Genomic DNA, 16,223 nt, shown 5'->3' on the forward strand with positions numbered 1-16,223 from the left:
AGGAGTCGGCCATTTGGCCCCTCGAGCCTGCTCCGCCATTCAGTAAGATCATGGCTGATCTGATCATGTACTCAGCTCCACTTCCCCGCCCGCTCCCATAAACCTTTATTCCCTTATCGCTCAAAAATCTGTCTATCTCCGCCTTAAATATATTCAATGACCCAGCCTCCACAGCTCTCTGGGGCAGAGAATTCCACAGATTTACAACCCTCTGAGAGAAGAAATTTTTCCTCAGCTCAGTTTTAAATGGGTGGCCCCTTATTCTGAGACTATGTCCCCTAGTTTCCTATGAATGGAAATATCCTCTCTGCATCCACCTTGTCGAGCCACCTCATTATCTTATATGTTTCAATAAGATCACCTCTCATTCTTCTGAACTCCAGTGAGTATAGGCTCAACCTATCTTCATCAGTCAACTCCCTCATCTCCGGAATCAACCTAGTGAGCGTTCTCTGAACAGCCTCCAATGCAAATATATCCTTTCATAGATACGGAGACCAAAACTGTACGCAGTACTCCAGGTGTAGTCTCACCAATACCCTGTACAATTGTAGCAGGACTTCTCTGCTTTTATGCTCTACCCCTTTGCAATAAAGGCCAACATTCCATTTGCCTTCCTGATTATTTGCTGTATCTGCATACTAACTTTTTGTGTTTCATGCACAAGGACCCCCCAGGTCCCTCTGTACTGCAGTACTTTGTAATTTTTCTCCAGTTAAATTATAATTTGCTTTTCTATTTTTTGTGGATAACCTCACATTCTCCCACATTATACTCCATCTGCCAAATTTTTGCCCACTCACTTAGCCTGTCTATATCCCTTTGCAGATTTTTGTGTCCTCCTCACAATTTGCTCTCCCACCCATATTTGTATCATCAGCAAACTTGGCTACATTACACTCGGTCCCTACATCCAAGTCATTAATATAGATTGTAAATAGTTGAGGACCCAGCACTGATCCCTGCGGCACCCCACTAGTCACTGTTTGCCAACCGGAAAATGACCCATTTACCCCAACTCTCTGTTTTCTGTTAGTTAGCCAATCCTCTATCCATGCTAATATATTACCCCCAACCCCGTGAACTTTTATCTTGTGCAGTAACCTTTTATGTGGCACCTTATCGAATGCCTTAGGGTGCCACATAAAATGTTACTGCACAAGATAGCCCTCTCCTCCCTATCTCACCCCTCCCTATCTCTCTAATCGCCTCCAGCCCTCCCGAGATCTCTGCGCTCCTCCAATTCTGGCGTGTTGAGCATCTCCAATTTCCATCGCTCCGCCATTGGTGGCCGTGCCTTCAGCTGCCTGGGCCCCAAGCTCTGGGATTCCCTCCCTAAACCTCTCTGCCTCTCTCTCCTTTAAGATGGTCCTTAAATAGGGGGAGAAATTTGTTTGGATAGCGAGGGTCGGGACAGGGCCGCTAAAGGGTTTGTAGCCACGAGCATCCATATCAGCGGCGCTCAGCGAATTCAGTGTTCCGGTGCCGGCGGTGCGGAGCAGTATTGCCCGGGAGTGCCGCGCCAGTGTGCAACGCCCCGGTATCGACACGGAGGCAACATTCGTTTTATAACTGCACCCATAGCCTGACATCACTGGTGGGGAAAATGTTGGAATCAATTATTAAAGATGAAATAGCAGTGCATTTGGAAAGCAGTGACAGGATCGGTCCAAGTCAGCATGAATTTATGAAAGGGAAATCATGCTTGACAAATCTTCTGGAATTTTTTGAGGATGTAACTGGTAGAGTGGACAAGGGAGAACCAGTGGATGTGGTGTATTTGGACTTTCAAAAGGCTTTTGACAAGGGTCCCACACAAGAGATTGGTGTGCAAAATCAAAGCACCTGGTAATGGGGGTAATATACTGATGTGGATAGAGAACTGGTTGGCAGATAGGAAGCAGAGAGTTGGGATAAACGGGTCCTTTTCAGAATGGCAGGCAGTGACTAGTGGAGTGCCGCAGGGCTCAGTGCTGGGACTCCAGCTCTTTACAATATACATCAATGATTTAGATGAAGGAATTGAGTGTAATATCTCCAAGTTTGCAGATGACACTAAACTGAGTGGCGGTGTGAGCTGTGAGGGGGACGCTAAAAGGCTGCAGGGTGACTTGGACAGGTTAGGTGAGTGGGCAAATACATGGCAGATGCAGTATGTGGATAAATGTGAGGCTATCCACTTTGGGGCAAAAACGCAAAGACAGAATATTATCTGAATGGTGGCAGATTAGGAAAAGAGGAGGTGCAACGAGACCTGGGTGTCATGGTTCATCAGTCATTGATAGTTGGCATACAGGTGCAGCAGGCGGTAAAGAAGGCAAATGGTATGTTGGCCTTCATAGCTAGGAGATTTAAATATAGGAGCAGGGAGGTCTTACTGCAGTTGTACAGGGCCTTGTTGAGGCCTCACCTGAAATATTCAATTTTGGTCTCCTAATCTGAGGAAGGACGTTCTTGCTATTGAGGGAATGCAGCAAAGGTTCACCAGACTGATTCCCGGGATAGCCAAACTGACATATGAGAAGAGACTAGATCAACTGGGCCTTTATACATTGGAGTTTAGAAGGATGAAAGGGGATCTCATAGAAACATACAAGATTCTGACCGGACGGGATAGATTAGATGTGGGAAGAATGTTCCCGATGATGGGGAAGTCCAGAACCAGGGGACACAGTCTTAGGATAAGGGGTAGGCCATTTAGGACTGAGATGAGGAGAAACTTCTTCACTCAGAGAGTTGTTAACCTGTGGTATTCCCTGCCGCAGAGAGTTGTTGATGCCAGTTCATTGGATGTATTCAAGAGCGAGTTAGATATGGCCCTTACGGCTAAAGGAATCAAGGGGTATGGAGAGAAAGCAGGAAAGGGGTACTGAGGGAATGATCAGCCATGATCTTCTTGAATGGTGGTGCAGGCTCGAAGGGCCGAATGGCCTACTCCTGCACCTATTTTCTATGTAGCGCCCCGTAGTGACCCCGTCAGAGAAAGCTGGTGTGCAGAGCTGTCCCGGGGCATTGGGGGAAGGAGCGACTGCAGGAGGTCAGTGTGAGTGATTGGTTTATAGTGATTTAACTTTATTTGGGGTGAGGAATGTATAGGGAATGATTTTTGTTCCGATTGTTGTTGTTGCAGTAAGACCTCTCTCAGGACGCTCTAAGGCCGACTCTTTAGCTCGGGTTCAGTTGCTCACCCGGCCCAGCGCCCTGAGAGGCGTGGGGAATGTCTCCCTCAGTGCCCGCCCCACTCTCAGGGCACAAACACTGAACTTTGTGGCTCCCATCGCTGACCATTTCCCGCCCGACATTAGTGCCTGAGGAACCTCCAAACGAATTTCCAGCCCTACCTCTTTGCCCAAGCATTTGGTCACCTGCCCTAATCACTCCTGTGTGCCACGGTGTCAAACATTCTCTGATAACACTCCTGTGACGCGCCTTGGGACATTTTACTACGTTAACAGTGCTATATTAATGCAGTTTTACACAGGATATACGGCACAGGAACAGGCCATTCAGCCCAACCAGTCCATGCCACTGTTTAATGCTCCATTCGACTCTTTCCTCGTCTAACTCTATCACCATAATCCTCTATTCCCGTCTCCCTCGTCTTTGTCCAGCCTCCCCATCTGTTGTTGTTGAGTGCAAACTCTGAGAGACATGTCCAACCTTGAGAATCCAGTCACGGTCCCCGTGACCCGAGCAGGGCCAGGAGTTCCGGGACGGGTTTGCATCAGCGATTAATGTTCAGTGATGCAAGTTCAGTCCCAAGGCTCGATGTTGGGCACACCCCTATCTTAGCATTGCCAACACCGGTGAAATCATTAACTAGCTCTTGATTTTGAGCGATTGTGTCCATGGGTGATTTCTGGGAACCAATCCCGTCGCAGTCTTTTGTCCCCGTCAATCACGCGCTTGGACTCAATTGTGCAAAATCAGTCAACAGGAAATGAAATTGTGAGTATTGGGAACTAAGGCAGAGCTTGGACAGGTGGTAATTGGGAACCAGCCTACAAAAAGCTTCAACATTCTCGGGTAGGCCAGTCTGTCCCCACACTCTCCCAGGGCAGGTACAGCATGAGTTACATACAGAGTAAAGCTCCCTCTACACTGTCCCATCAAACACTCCCAGGGCAGGTACCGCACGGGTTAGATACAGAGTAAAGCTCCCTCAACACTGTCCCATCAAACACTCCCAGGGCAGGTACAGCACGTATTAGATACAGAGTAAAGCTCCCTCTACACTGTCCCCACACTCTCCAAGGGCAGGTATAGCATGGGTTAGATACAGAGTAAAGCTCCCTCTGCACTGTCCCATCAAACACTCCCAGGGCAGGTACAGCACAGGGTTAGATACAGAGTAAAGCTCCCTCTACACTGTCCCATCAAACACTCCCAGGGCAGGTAGTTTACCATTTGGGCCAACATAAAACCGACGGACTGAGACCAAGCAGGTAGCTCCATTACCAGTTACCCATTCCCAAAGTTGACAGTTTTTATATTATTAGTTCCTGGCATGCGGATGTCGTGGCAAGGCCGGCATTTATTGCCCATCCCTAATTGCCCTTAAGAAGGTGGTGGTGAGCCGCCTTGAACCGCTGCAGTCCGTGTGTTGAAGGTGCTCCCACAGTGCTGTTAGGGAGGTAGTTCCAGGATTGTGACCCAGCGACGGTGAAGTAACGACCGATATATTTCCAAGTCGGGATGGTGTGTGACTTGAAGGGGAACGTGGAGGTGGTGGTGTTCCCGTACGCCTGCTGGCCTTGTCCTTCTGGGCGGTCGAGGTGGCGGGTTTGTGAGTTGCTGCAGTGCATCTTGTAGATGGTGCACACTGTAGCCACGGTGCGCCGGTGGTGGAGGGAGTGAGTGTTGAAGGTGGTGGGTTTGGGAGGTGCTGCCGAAGAAGCCTGTATATTGGGCGTGCTACCTCCAAACTATCTGCTGCAGTTACTGCTGGTTTTATTGAAGGGAAAAAATTATATCAAAATCATGAATTCTCTGCTGAGCCTGTAATCACCAGCCAGATATCCGTAGCTCAGTGACAGCTGGTCCCAGCCCTGAACCCCAATAAAACACCCACAAACTGTATATATTATGAATAGTATCACGTATCAGGGAGTGATTCCAAGGCTGTAATCTAATCCCAAGGTTTGCATAATGGTTACGGCCCACTTGAGCTTTGCACACTCACTTCCTGCTCCAGCCCTCCATCAGATTACTGTCGTGTAATCACTCCCAGCCAGGCAGCCATTATTCTTTATTTCAGGACAGGAAAAATTACCATAAGAACTAGTAAACAAACAGAAGGTTTAGTTGCCTGCTGCTTGTGGCAGTGCTGTTGTGGGATTGAATTATAATGCTGGGGGCAGGCTGTCGGGGCAGAGGAAAGTGAACGTATAGTTTGCTTTCTTTATTGCAATTATATAAACCGAGAAATTGTGCAAAGTCATAAGATGTTAATAGCGTGCTCGGGCAATGTTCCGTGGCGGCAATTCTAACGCCGCGAGGATTCCAGACGCAATTACTTTCGCCTACATGGGAATGGAGCATCGGAATTTGATCAGCACCCCGTCCACCAGCTTAAACATTCACTCCCTCCACCACTGGCGCACCGTGGCTGCAGTGTGCACCATCTACAAGATGCACTGCAGCAACTCGCCAAGGCTTCTTCGGCAACACCTCCCAAACCCGCGACCTCTACCACCTAGATGGACAAGGGCAGCAGGCGCATGGGAACACCACCACCTCCTCGTTCCCCTCCGAGTCACACACCATCCTGACATGGAAATATATCGGCCGTTCCTTCATCGTCGCTGGGTCAAACCCTGGAACTCCCTCCCTAGCAGCACTGTGGGAGCACCTTCACCACACGGACTGCAGCGGTTCAAGGCGACGACTCACCACCACCTTCTCAAGGGGCAATTAGGGATGGCCAATAAATGCCGGCCTTGCCAGCGACGCCCACATCCCAGGAACTAATTTTTAAAAACCAGGAGGAGACCATTCAGCCTCTCGAGCCTGTTCTGCCATTCACTTAGATCATGGCTGATCTGTATCTTAACTCCATCCACCCACTTTGGTTCCGTAACCCTTAATACCCTTGCCTAACAAACATTTATCAATCTCAGCTTTGAAATTTTCAATTGACCCCCAACCTCAACTGTTTTTGGGGGGCTGGGGAGAGTTCCAGATCCAAAACAAGAAATCTCTTTATCCAGAGAGTGGTGAGAATGTGGAAATCGCTCTCACTCACTTGTTCCAGGGATGAGGGACTTCAGTTACGTGGATAGACTGGAGAAGCTGGGCTTGTTCTCCTTGGAGCAGAGAAGGTTGAGAGGAGATTTGATCGAGGTGTTCAAAATCATGAGGGGTCCAGACAGAGTAGATAGAGAGAAACTGTTCCCATGGGTGGAAGGGTCGAGAACCAGAGGACACAGATTTAAGGCGATTGGCAGAAGAACCAAAGGCGACATGAGGGAAAACTTTATACGCAGCGAGTGGTTAGGATCTGGAATGCGCTGCCTGAGAGGGTGGTGGAGGCAAACTCAATCATGGCTTTCAAAAGGGAGTTGGATAAGTACCTGAAGGAAAACATTTTGCAGTGCTCCGGGGAAAGGGCGGTGGAGTGGGACTGGCTGAGGTGCTCTTGCAGAGAGCCGGCATGGGCTCGACGGGCCGAATGGCCTCCTGTGCTGTAACCGTTCTGTGATTCACAGAGAATGGTGGGAATGAGGAACTCGCTGCCACAGGGAGTGGTTGAGGCGAATAGTATCGATACATTTAAGAGGAAGCTAGATAAGCATACGAGGGAGAAGGAAATAGAGGGTTATGCTGATAGAGTTAGATGAGGAAAGCCGGGAGGAGACTCGAGTGGAGCATAAATGCCGGCATGGACTGGTTGGGCCCAAAGGCCTGTTTCTGTGCCATATATCCTGTGTATGTAATTCCCGCTGCCATTTGTGTGAAGAAGTGCCTCCTGACATCACCCCTGAACGGCCGGGCTCTAATTTTAAGGTTATGCCCTCTTGTTCTGGACTCTTCCCCCCCCTCCCCCCCCCCCCGACCAGAGGAAATGGTTTCTCTCTCTCTACCCTATTAATTATTTTAATAACCTTAAACACGTCGATTAGGTCAGCCCCAATCTTCTACATTAGAGGAATACAAGCCCAGTCTGTGCAGCCTGTCCTCGGGATTTAACCCTTTCAGCCCGGTATCATTCTGCGCTGCTTCCCCGCCAAGGCCGATATACCCTCCCTGAGGGGCGGGGCCCAGGACTGGGCACAGTTACTGCGCACGGGGTCTGACCCGAGCTTTATATAACCGTAACACAACTTTCATCCCCTTTAAGATAAAGGCTAACATTCAACGTGCTCGTAAGCTAATTTGTGCAAATGGCAATATGCGGTAGAATGTCAGGGGAGTGGGCCGGAGGAAGAAAGGTTAAAAGTTCATCAAAGTTTTGAAATAAGCCATCGGGTTTAACTCTGCCCAAACTTCAGGAGCAGCCAGGCCGCCACCTGGTGGAGGCGTCTGCCAACTGCACCCACTCAGCATTCGGTGCAGAATCGAGGTCCGTATCCCACAGCCTGTTCGTTATATCATTGAGCCAATAATGATCCAAAGTCTGTGCTGCAAGTCAGAACCTAAAACTCCCGCTCATCCATCACCCACTGTGCTCGCTGACCCACATTGGCTCCTGGTTAAGCAACGCCTCGATTTCAAAATTCTCATCCTTGTTTTCAAATCCCTCCATGACCTCGCCCCTCCCTATCTCTGTAATCTCCTCCAGCCCCACAACCCCCCCCCGAGGTCTCTGCGCTCCTCCAATTCTGGCCTCTTGAGCATCCCCCGATTTCCATCACCCCACCATCGGTGGCCGTGCCTTCAGCTACCTGGGCCCCAAGCTCTGGAACTTCCTGCTTAAACTTCTCCACCTCTCTCTCCTCTTTTAAGATGCTCCTTAAAACCGACATCTTTGACCAAGCTTTTGGTCACCTGCCCTCATTTCTTCTTATATGGCTTGGTGTCAAATTTTGTTTCATAATCGCTCCTGTGAAGCACCTTGGGACGTTTTACTGCATTAAATGCACTATATAAATGCAAGTTGTGGTTATATTCCTGGACCAGTAATCCAGGGAACATGAGATCAAATCCCACTGTGGCAATTTTCAGAATTTGAATTCAGCTGAGGAAAGTCTGGAAATATAAAGTTTAGATCAGTAAACATCAACCCTGGGATTGTTTCACTAATGTCCGTCAGTTAGGGATGGTAACCTGCTGTCCATACCTGACCTGTGGCTGTGTCTAATTCCAATCCCATACCTGGCTTTAAATTCCCCCTGAAATGGCCCAGCGAGCCACTCAGTTACCCTCTCGGAGACGGCCAACAAATGCCGGCCCTTCCAGCGCACCCAAATCCTGAGAATGAGTGAGAAACAAAGATAGATTAGGTGAAGCTTGTATTGTCTAAGCTGTAGATTGTTGGAGGACAGCGAGGCTGAGGGAGCCAGGAGTCCCATAGTCTGGAGCCGCTTGCAGAGAGTACGATGCCAAAGTGAGGAGGGACGACCGGCCCCGAGTATAATCCAAACTGACGAAGCCGGGGAATGTGAGAGAGTAACAGGCCCCATATATACTGAACACAGTAACAGGCTCCATATATACTGAACACAGTAACAGGCCCCATATATACTGCACAGAGTAACACTCCCCATATATACTGCACAGTAACAGGCCCATATATACTGTACACAGTAACAGGCCCCATATATACTGCACAGTAACAGGCCCCATATATACTGCACACAGTAACAGGCCCCATATATATTGCACGCAGTAACAGGCCCCATATATACTGCACAGTAACAGGCCCCATATATACTGCACAGTAACAGGCCCCATATATACTGCACAGTAACAGGCCCCATATATACTGCACACAGTAACAGGCCCCATATATACTGCACAGTAACAGGCCCCATATATATTGCACGCAGTAACAGGCCCCATATATACTGCACAGTAACAGGCCCCATATATACTGCACACAGTCGCACTCCCCATATATACTGCACACAGTAACAGGCCCCATATATACTGCACAGTAACAGGCCCCATATATACTGCACAGTAACAGGTCCCATATATACTGCACACAGTAACTGGCCCCATATATACTGCACGCAGTAACAGGCCCCATATATACTGCACGTAGTAACAGGCCCCATATATACTGCACGCAGTAACAGGCCCCATATATACTGCACAGTAACAGGCCCCATATATACTGCACAGTAACAGGCCCCATATATACTGCACACAGTAACAGGTCCCATATATACTGCACACAGTAATACTCCCCATATATACTGCACAGTAACAGGCCTCATATATGCTGCACACAGTAACAGGTCCCATATATACTGCATAGTAACTGGCCCCATGTATACTACATGCAGTAATAGGCCTCATGTATGCCATATAAGCATTTAAAGGGATCTGGATAAACACACGAGGGAGAAAGGTACAGAGGGATATGGTGATGGAGAGGGGTGAGAGGAGGCTGGTGTGTAGAATAAATACCGGCACAGACCCATAGGGCTGAATGGCTTGTGCCTGGTCTGGATATTCGATGTAACTTCTCAGTATAGAGAGTAATAGGGCCCTGTGTATTTTATACTCCGTATATTTCAGAAGGAGTGCAGGTGTCAAGGCTGGGGGTCGAAAACTGCTAATGCACATCAATTACAGCTTATAAACTCTCTGAAGTGTCAATCACACAGCTCTGCCGTTCCAAGCTGCACGCCAGAGTGTTGCGCGACGGGACTGGGGACTTTACCGGGAGTTATCAGCCCCGGCACATTAATAAGGAGTCCATTATTAAGGAAACAGTAGCAGGACATTTGGAACAGCATGATTCAATCAAGCAGTCAGCATGGTTTTATGAAAGGGAAATCATGTTTGACAAATTTGCTTGAGTTCTTTGAGGATGTAATGAGCAGGGTGGATAAAGGGGAACCAGTGAATGTGGTGTATTCGGATTTCCAGAAGGCATTCGATAAGGTGCCACATAAAAGGTTACTGCACAAGATAAAAGCTCACGGGGATAGAGGATTGGCTAACTAACAGAAAGCAGAGAGTCGGGATAAATGGATCATTTTCCAGTTGGCAAGCAGTGACTAGTAGGGTGTCACAGGGATTGGTGCTGGGTCCTCAACTATTTACAATCTATAGTAATGGCTTGGATGAAGGTTTGCTGATGGTACAAAAATGGGTGAGAAAGCAAATTGTGAGGAGGACACAAAAAATCTGCAAAGGGATATAGACAGGCTAAGTGAGTGGACAAAAATTTGGCAGATGGAGTATAATGTGAAAAAATGTGAGGTTATCCACTTTGGCAGAAATAATAGAAAAGCAAATTATAATTGAAATGAAGAAAAATTGCAAAGTGCTGCAGTACAGAGGGACCTGGGGGGTCCTTGTACATGAAACACAAAAAGTTAGTATGCAGGTACAGCAAGTAATCAGGAAGGCAAATGGGATGTTGGCCTTTATTGCAAGGGGGATAGAGTATAAAAGCAGAGAAGTCCTGTACAGGGCATTGGTGAGGCCACACCTGGAGTACTGCATACAGTTTTGGTCTCTGTATTTAAGGAAGGATATACTTGCATTGGAGGCTGTTCAGAGAAGGTTCACTAGGTTGATTCCGGAGATGAGGGGTTGACTTATGAAGATAGGTTGAGTAGTTTTCGAACCCCAGCCTTGACACCTGCACTCCTTCTACACATTGGAGTTCAGAAGAATGAGAGGTGATCTTATTGAAACTTAGAAGATAATGAGGGAGCTCAACAAGGAATTTTGAGAAGGAATTTCTTCTCCCAGAGGGTTGTGAATCTGTGGAATTCTCTGCCCAACGAAGCAGTTGAGGCTAGCTCATTGAATGTATTCAAATCACAGATAGATAGATTTTTAACCAATAAGGGAATTAAGGGTTATGGGGAGCTGACGGGTAAGTGGAGCTGAGTCCACGGCCAGATCAGCCGTGACCTTGTTGAATGGCGGAGCAGGCTCGAGGGGCTAGATGGCCTACTCCTGTTCCTAACTCTTATGTTCTTATGTTGACAAGGTGGATGCAGAGAGGATATTTCCACTCATAGGGAAAACTGAAACTAGGGGACATAGTCTCAGAATAAGGGGCCGCCCATTTAAAACTGAGGAGGAGAAATTTCTTCTCTCTGAGGGTTGTAAATCTGTGGAATTTTCTGCCCCAGAGAGCTGTGGAGGCTGGGTCATTGAATATAATTAAGGCGGAGATAGACAGATTTTTGAACAATAAGGAAGTGAAGGGTTATGGGGAGCGGGCGGGGAAGTGGAGCTGAGTCCATGATCAGATCAGCCATGATCGTATTGAATAGCGGAGCAGGCTCGAGGGGCCGAATGGCCGACTCCTGCTTCTATTATGTTCTTATTAATGGAGAATACCAGATTTCAGAGGGCTCTCACAGACATTTCACCCCGGAGTAAATTCCATCAGACTTGTGCTGCATGGATCTGTGCCAGAGTATTCTGTGTGATGATAAAATTCCTTTACATCTCATCCAGAGCCAATCATGTCCTTTCCGCCTTTTCCCCACATCTCCCGACCTCCCTTGTCCTGTTCAGAATCTCCCCGTGTCCCGGACTCCGATCCTGTGCCCAGGCTGGGGACCAAACCGCTTCCCTGTCACTGAACCAAGGTCAAAAGGAAATCAAAGGAGAATTTGTATTTCTAGAGCACCTTTCACAACCTCAGGATGTCTGAAAGAGCTTTAGTGCCAATGAAGTACATTTGAAGTGTAGTCGTTGTTGTAATGTGGGAAACACAGCAACCAATTTGCACACAATGTGGTAATGGAATTTGTTATAGTGATGTTGATTGAGCGATAAATATTGATCAGGACACCAGGTGTAACACTCCGCTTCAGAAGAGTGCCGTGGGATCTTTTACATCCACCTGAGAGAGCATCTCATCCAAAAGACGGCACCTCCGATAGTGCGACACTCCCTCAGTGCTGCCTCTCCGACAGTGCGACACTCCCTCAGTACTGCCATCCGACAGTGCAGCGCTCCCTCGGTACTGCCCCTCGGACAGTGCGACACTCCCTCAGTGCTGCCCCTCTGACAGTGCAGCGCTCCCTCAGTACTGCCCCTCCGACAGTACGGCGCTCCCTCAGTACTGCCCCTTCGACAGTGCAGCACTCCCTCGGTACTGCCCCTCCGACAGTGTGGCGCTCCCTCGGTACTGCCCCTCCGACAGTGCAGTGCTCCCTCAGTACTGCCCCTCCGACAGTGTGGCGCTCCCTCGGTACTGCCCCTCCGACAGTGTGGCGCTCCCTCGGTAATGCCCCTCCGACAGTGCAGTGCTCCCTCAGTTCTGCCTCTCCGACAATGCAGTGCTCCCTCAGTACTGCCCCTCCGACGCAGTACTGCCCCTCCGACAATGCGGCACTCCCTCAGTACTGCCCCTCCGACAGTGCGGCACTCCCTCGGTACTGCCCCTCCGACAGTGTGGCGCTCCCTCGGTACTGCCCCTCCGACAGTGCGGCGCTCCCTCAGTACCGCCCCTCTGACAGTGCAGCACTCCCTCAGTACTGCACTGGGAGTGTCGGCCTGGATCGGGACTGAAGTCTTTGGAGTGGGCCTTAAACCCATGACCTTGTGATTCGGAGGCGAGAGCGCTGCCCACTGAACCACGGCTGAGGCCTTACTGTTGGGTCAGGAGTGAATTCAGGGCATACAGGTGATGTGTCAGTTGCCTGGTGACCAGGGAATGCCATCCATAGCAGTACAGAGCAAGGACTGTCGATTCCTGTACCTCACGCCCAGGTGTCTGTTACACTGGACGATGTTTGAGGTTATTTTTTCCTTTTCAAGGTTAATGATAAACAGCCACTCTTTCCTCTGGGGGTTGGGGAGGTGGAGTGGAGGGATCCTGGAGACTATAAAGGTGAGTGGTCTGTCAGCCGTGAGGAATTGGGCCGTGTGATATAACAGGTGCAAACGCATAATGGGTGTGTGTTGCCAGAGGTGCAGGCAAATAGCCGACACCTTCTGACATAAGCAAGTGCAAGTTACAAGGATATTATTTTCACAAACACGCAGGTAACTTAAGGACCCTGTTATAAATCAGAGGTTCCCCCACGGACAGGAAGACAGCACAGGGTGTCAGGCTGTGAGACCAGGTCCCTGTCACCTCCCCAGCACCAGGTTATACAGGAGTGTCCCGCTCGCCCATCACCCCCCCCGTGCCCGCTCGCCCATCACCCCCGTGCCCGCTCGCCTATCACCCCCTGTGACCGCTCGCCTATCACCCCCTGTGCCCCACTCACCCATCACCCCCCGAGTCCTGCTCGTCCATCACCCCCGTGCTCGCTCACCCATCACTCCCCTGCCCCACTCACCCGCTCGCCCATCATCCCCGTGCTCGCTCACCCATCACCCCCTGTGTCCCGCTCACCCATCACCCCCTGTGCCCCCTCACCCATCACCCCCTGTGCTCGCTCACCCATTCACCCATCACCTCCTGTGTCCCGCTCACCCATCATCCACGTGCTCGCTCACCCATCACCCCGTGTCCCGCTCACCCATCACCCCCTGTGCACGCTCACCCATCACCCCCCCGTGACCCGCTCACCCGCTCGCCCATCACCCCCTGTGCTCGCTCACCCATTCACCCATCACCCCCTGTGTCCCGCTCACCCATCACCCCCTGTGTCCCGCTCACCCATCACCCCCTGTGCCCCCTCACCCATTCACCCATCACCCCCTATGTCCCGCTCACCCATCAACCCCTGTGCCCCCTCACCCATCACCCCCTGTGTCCCGCTCACCCATCACCCCTGTGCTCGCTCACCCATCACCCCCTGTGTCCCGCTCACCCATCACCCCCTGTGTCCCGCTCACCCATCACCCCCGTACTCGCTCACCCATCACCATCACCCCCCCCCCCCCCCGTGCCCCATGTCCTAACTCGCACCGAGTCCCACTCACCCATCACCCCTGTGCTCCCTGACCAACATTGGCTCCCAGTAAAGCAACACCTCGATTTTAAAATTCTCATCCTTGTTTTCAAATCCCTCCATGGCCCTTGCCCCTCCCTATCTCTGTAATCTCCTCCAGCCCCACAACCCCCCGAGATGTCTGCGCTCCTCTAATTCTGCCCTCCTGAGCATCCCTGATTATAATCGCTCCACCATCGGTGCCCGTGCCTTCTGTTGCCTGGGCCCCAAGCTCTGAAACTCCCTCCCTAAACCTCTCCGCCTCTCTACCTCTCTTTCCTCCTTCAAAACACTCCTTAAAACCTACCTCACCTGCACTAATATCTCCTTATGCGGCTCGGTGTCAAATTTTTTATCCATAATACTCCTGTGAAGCGCCTTGGGATGTTTCACTACGTTAAAGGCGCTATATAAATACAAGTTGTTGTTGTTGAATAGCTATTGGTCTGGTGGAGTTGTTAAGTGCAAAAAGAAAAAGAAAGACTTGCATTTATATAGCGCCTTTCACGACCACCAAACAACTCAAAGCACTTTACAGCTGATGAAGTACTTTTGAAGTGTAGTCACTGTTGTAATGTGGGAAACTCAGCAGCCAATTTATGCACAGCAAGCTCCCACAGACAGCAATGTGATAATGACCCTGATAATCTGGGGTTTTTTGTCGATTGAGGGATAAATATTGGCCCGAGGACACTGGGGAGAATTCCCCGGCTCTTCTTCAAAATAGTGCCATAGGATCTCTTACCTGCACTTGAGAGCGCAGACAGGGCCTCAGTTTAACATCTCATTTGAAAGATGACACCTCTGACAGTGCGGCACTCCCTCAGTACTGCCCTTCCGACAGTGCGGCGTTCCCTCAGTACTACCCCTCCGACAGTGCGGTACTCCCTCAGTACTGCCCCTCCGACAGTGCGGCGTTCCCTCAGTACTGCCCTTCCGACAGTGCGGCACTCCCTCAGTACTGCCCCTCCGACAGTGCGGCGTTCCCTCAGTACTACCCCTCCGACAGTGCAGCACTCCCTCAGTACTGCCCCTCCGACAGTGCGGCATTCCCTCAGTACTGCCCTTCCGACAGTGCGGCGTTCCCTCAGTACTACCCCTCCGACAGTGCGGCGCTCCCTCAGTACTGCCCTTCCGACAGTGCGGCACTCCCTCAGTACTGCTCCTCCGACAGTGCGGCGCTCCCTCAGTACTGCCCCTCCGACAGTGCAGCGTTCCTTCAGTACTGCCCCTCCGACAGTGCGCCGCTCCCTCAGTACTGCCCCTCCGACAGTGCAGCGTTCCTTCAGTACTGCCCCTCCGACAGTGCGCCGCTCGCTCCCTCAGTACTGCACTGGGAGTGTCTGCCTAATTTTTGTGCTCAAGTTCCTGGAGTGGGACTTGAACCCACAACCTTCTGACTCGGAGGCAAGAGTGCTGCCCACTGAGCCACAGCTGACACTGTAAACAAACATGCCTTTTTGGGGGGAGAGAATTCCAGATTCCCACTGCCCTTTGTGTGAAGAAGTGCTTCCTGACATTACCCCTGAACGGCCTGGCTCTAATTTTAAGGTGACGCCCCCTTGTTCTGGACTCCCCCCACCAGAGGGAACAGTTTCTCTCTATTGATTCTATCAACACCTCGATCAGACCAGCCCTTAACCTTCGACACTCGACGGAATACAGGCCCAGTTTGGGCAACCTGCCCTCGTAACAACCCTTTCAGCCCCGCGTATCAGTCTGGTGAACCTGTGCTGCTTCCTCTCCGAGGCCGGTAGATACGGCTCAGATTATGCATTGAACCCACAGACGCTGGGCCCAGAGGTGAGAGTGTTACCCACTCAGGCCGAGCGACCCAGAAAGCGTTAAAAGATTGTTCTAATTTCTCAGCTCCAGACGGCTACGGTTGACGGAACCTCTTTCATTCGCCAGCATTCCACGAGAAATAACATTCAATAAATTAAGGGTCGGATTCGATTCCGTGAATAGTTTCACAGTGCAGGGACAAAGGGAACATTGTGGCTGTTCCTGCAGTGAAGGTGGGTTTGAGGTCAGGATGGGGATGAACTGCCTCCAATTGACACACGGGCTGGCGCCAGACAGGAGGGGAGCTTCAACCCCCCAAACACACCTCGAGACACGTCACACACCCCAATTCTCAGTGAGCACTGTCAAGTGAATGTCTGAACCCTCCCCGCCCCGCCCCCCCCAAACACA

The 16,223-nt window shown here is 50.4% G+C and overlaps 1 protein-coding gene across 1 annotated transcript in view; it reads right to left on the bottom strand.

Annotated features, from left to right (window-relative positions):
- LOC139233915 (sorting nexin-11-like) overlaps positions 1-16,223 on the bottom strand; it is a 368,480-nt gene that overhangs the window by 149,009 nt on the left and 203,248 nt on the right. The window lies entirely within an intron of this gene.

The sequence above is a fragment of the Pristiophorus japonicus genome, chromosome 21 (genome assembly GCF_044704955.1).
Source record: "Pristiophorus japonicus isolate sPriJap1 chromosome 21, sPriJap1.hap1, whole genome shotgun sequence".
Classification (NCBI taxonomy): Eukaryota; Metazoa; Chordata; class Chondrichthyes; family Pristiophoridae; genus Pristiophorus; species Pristiophorus japonicus.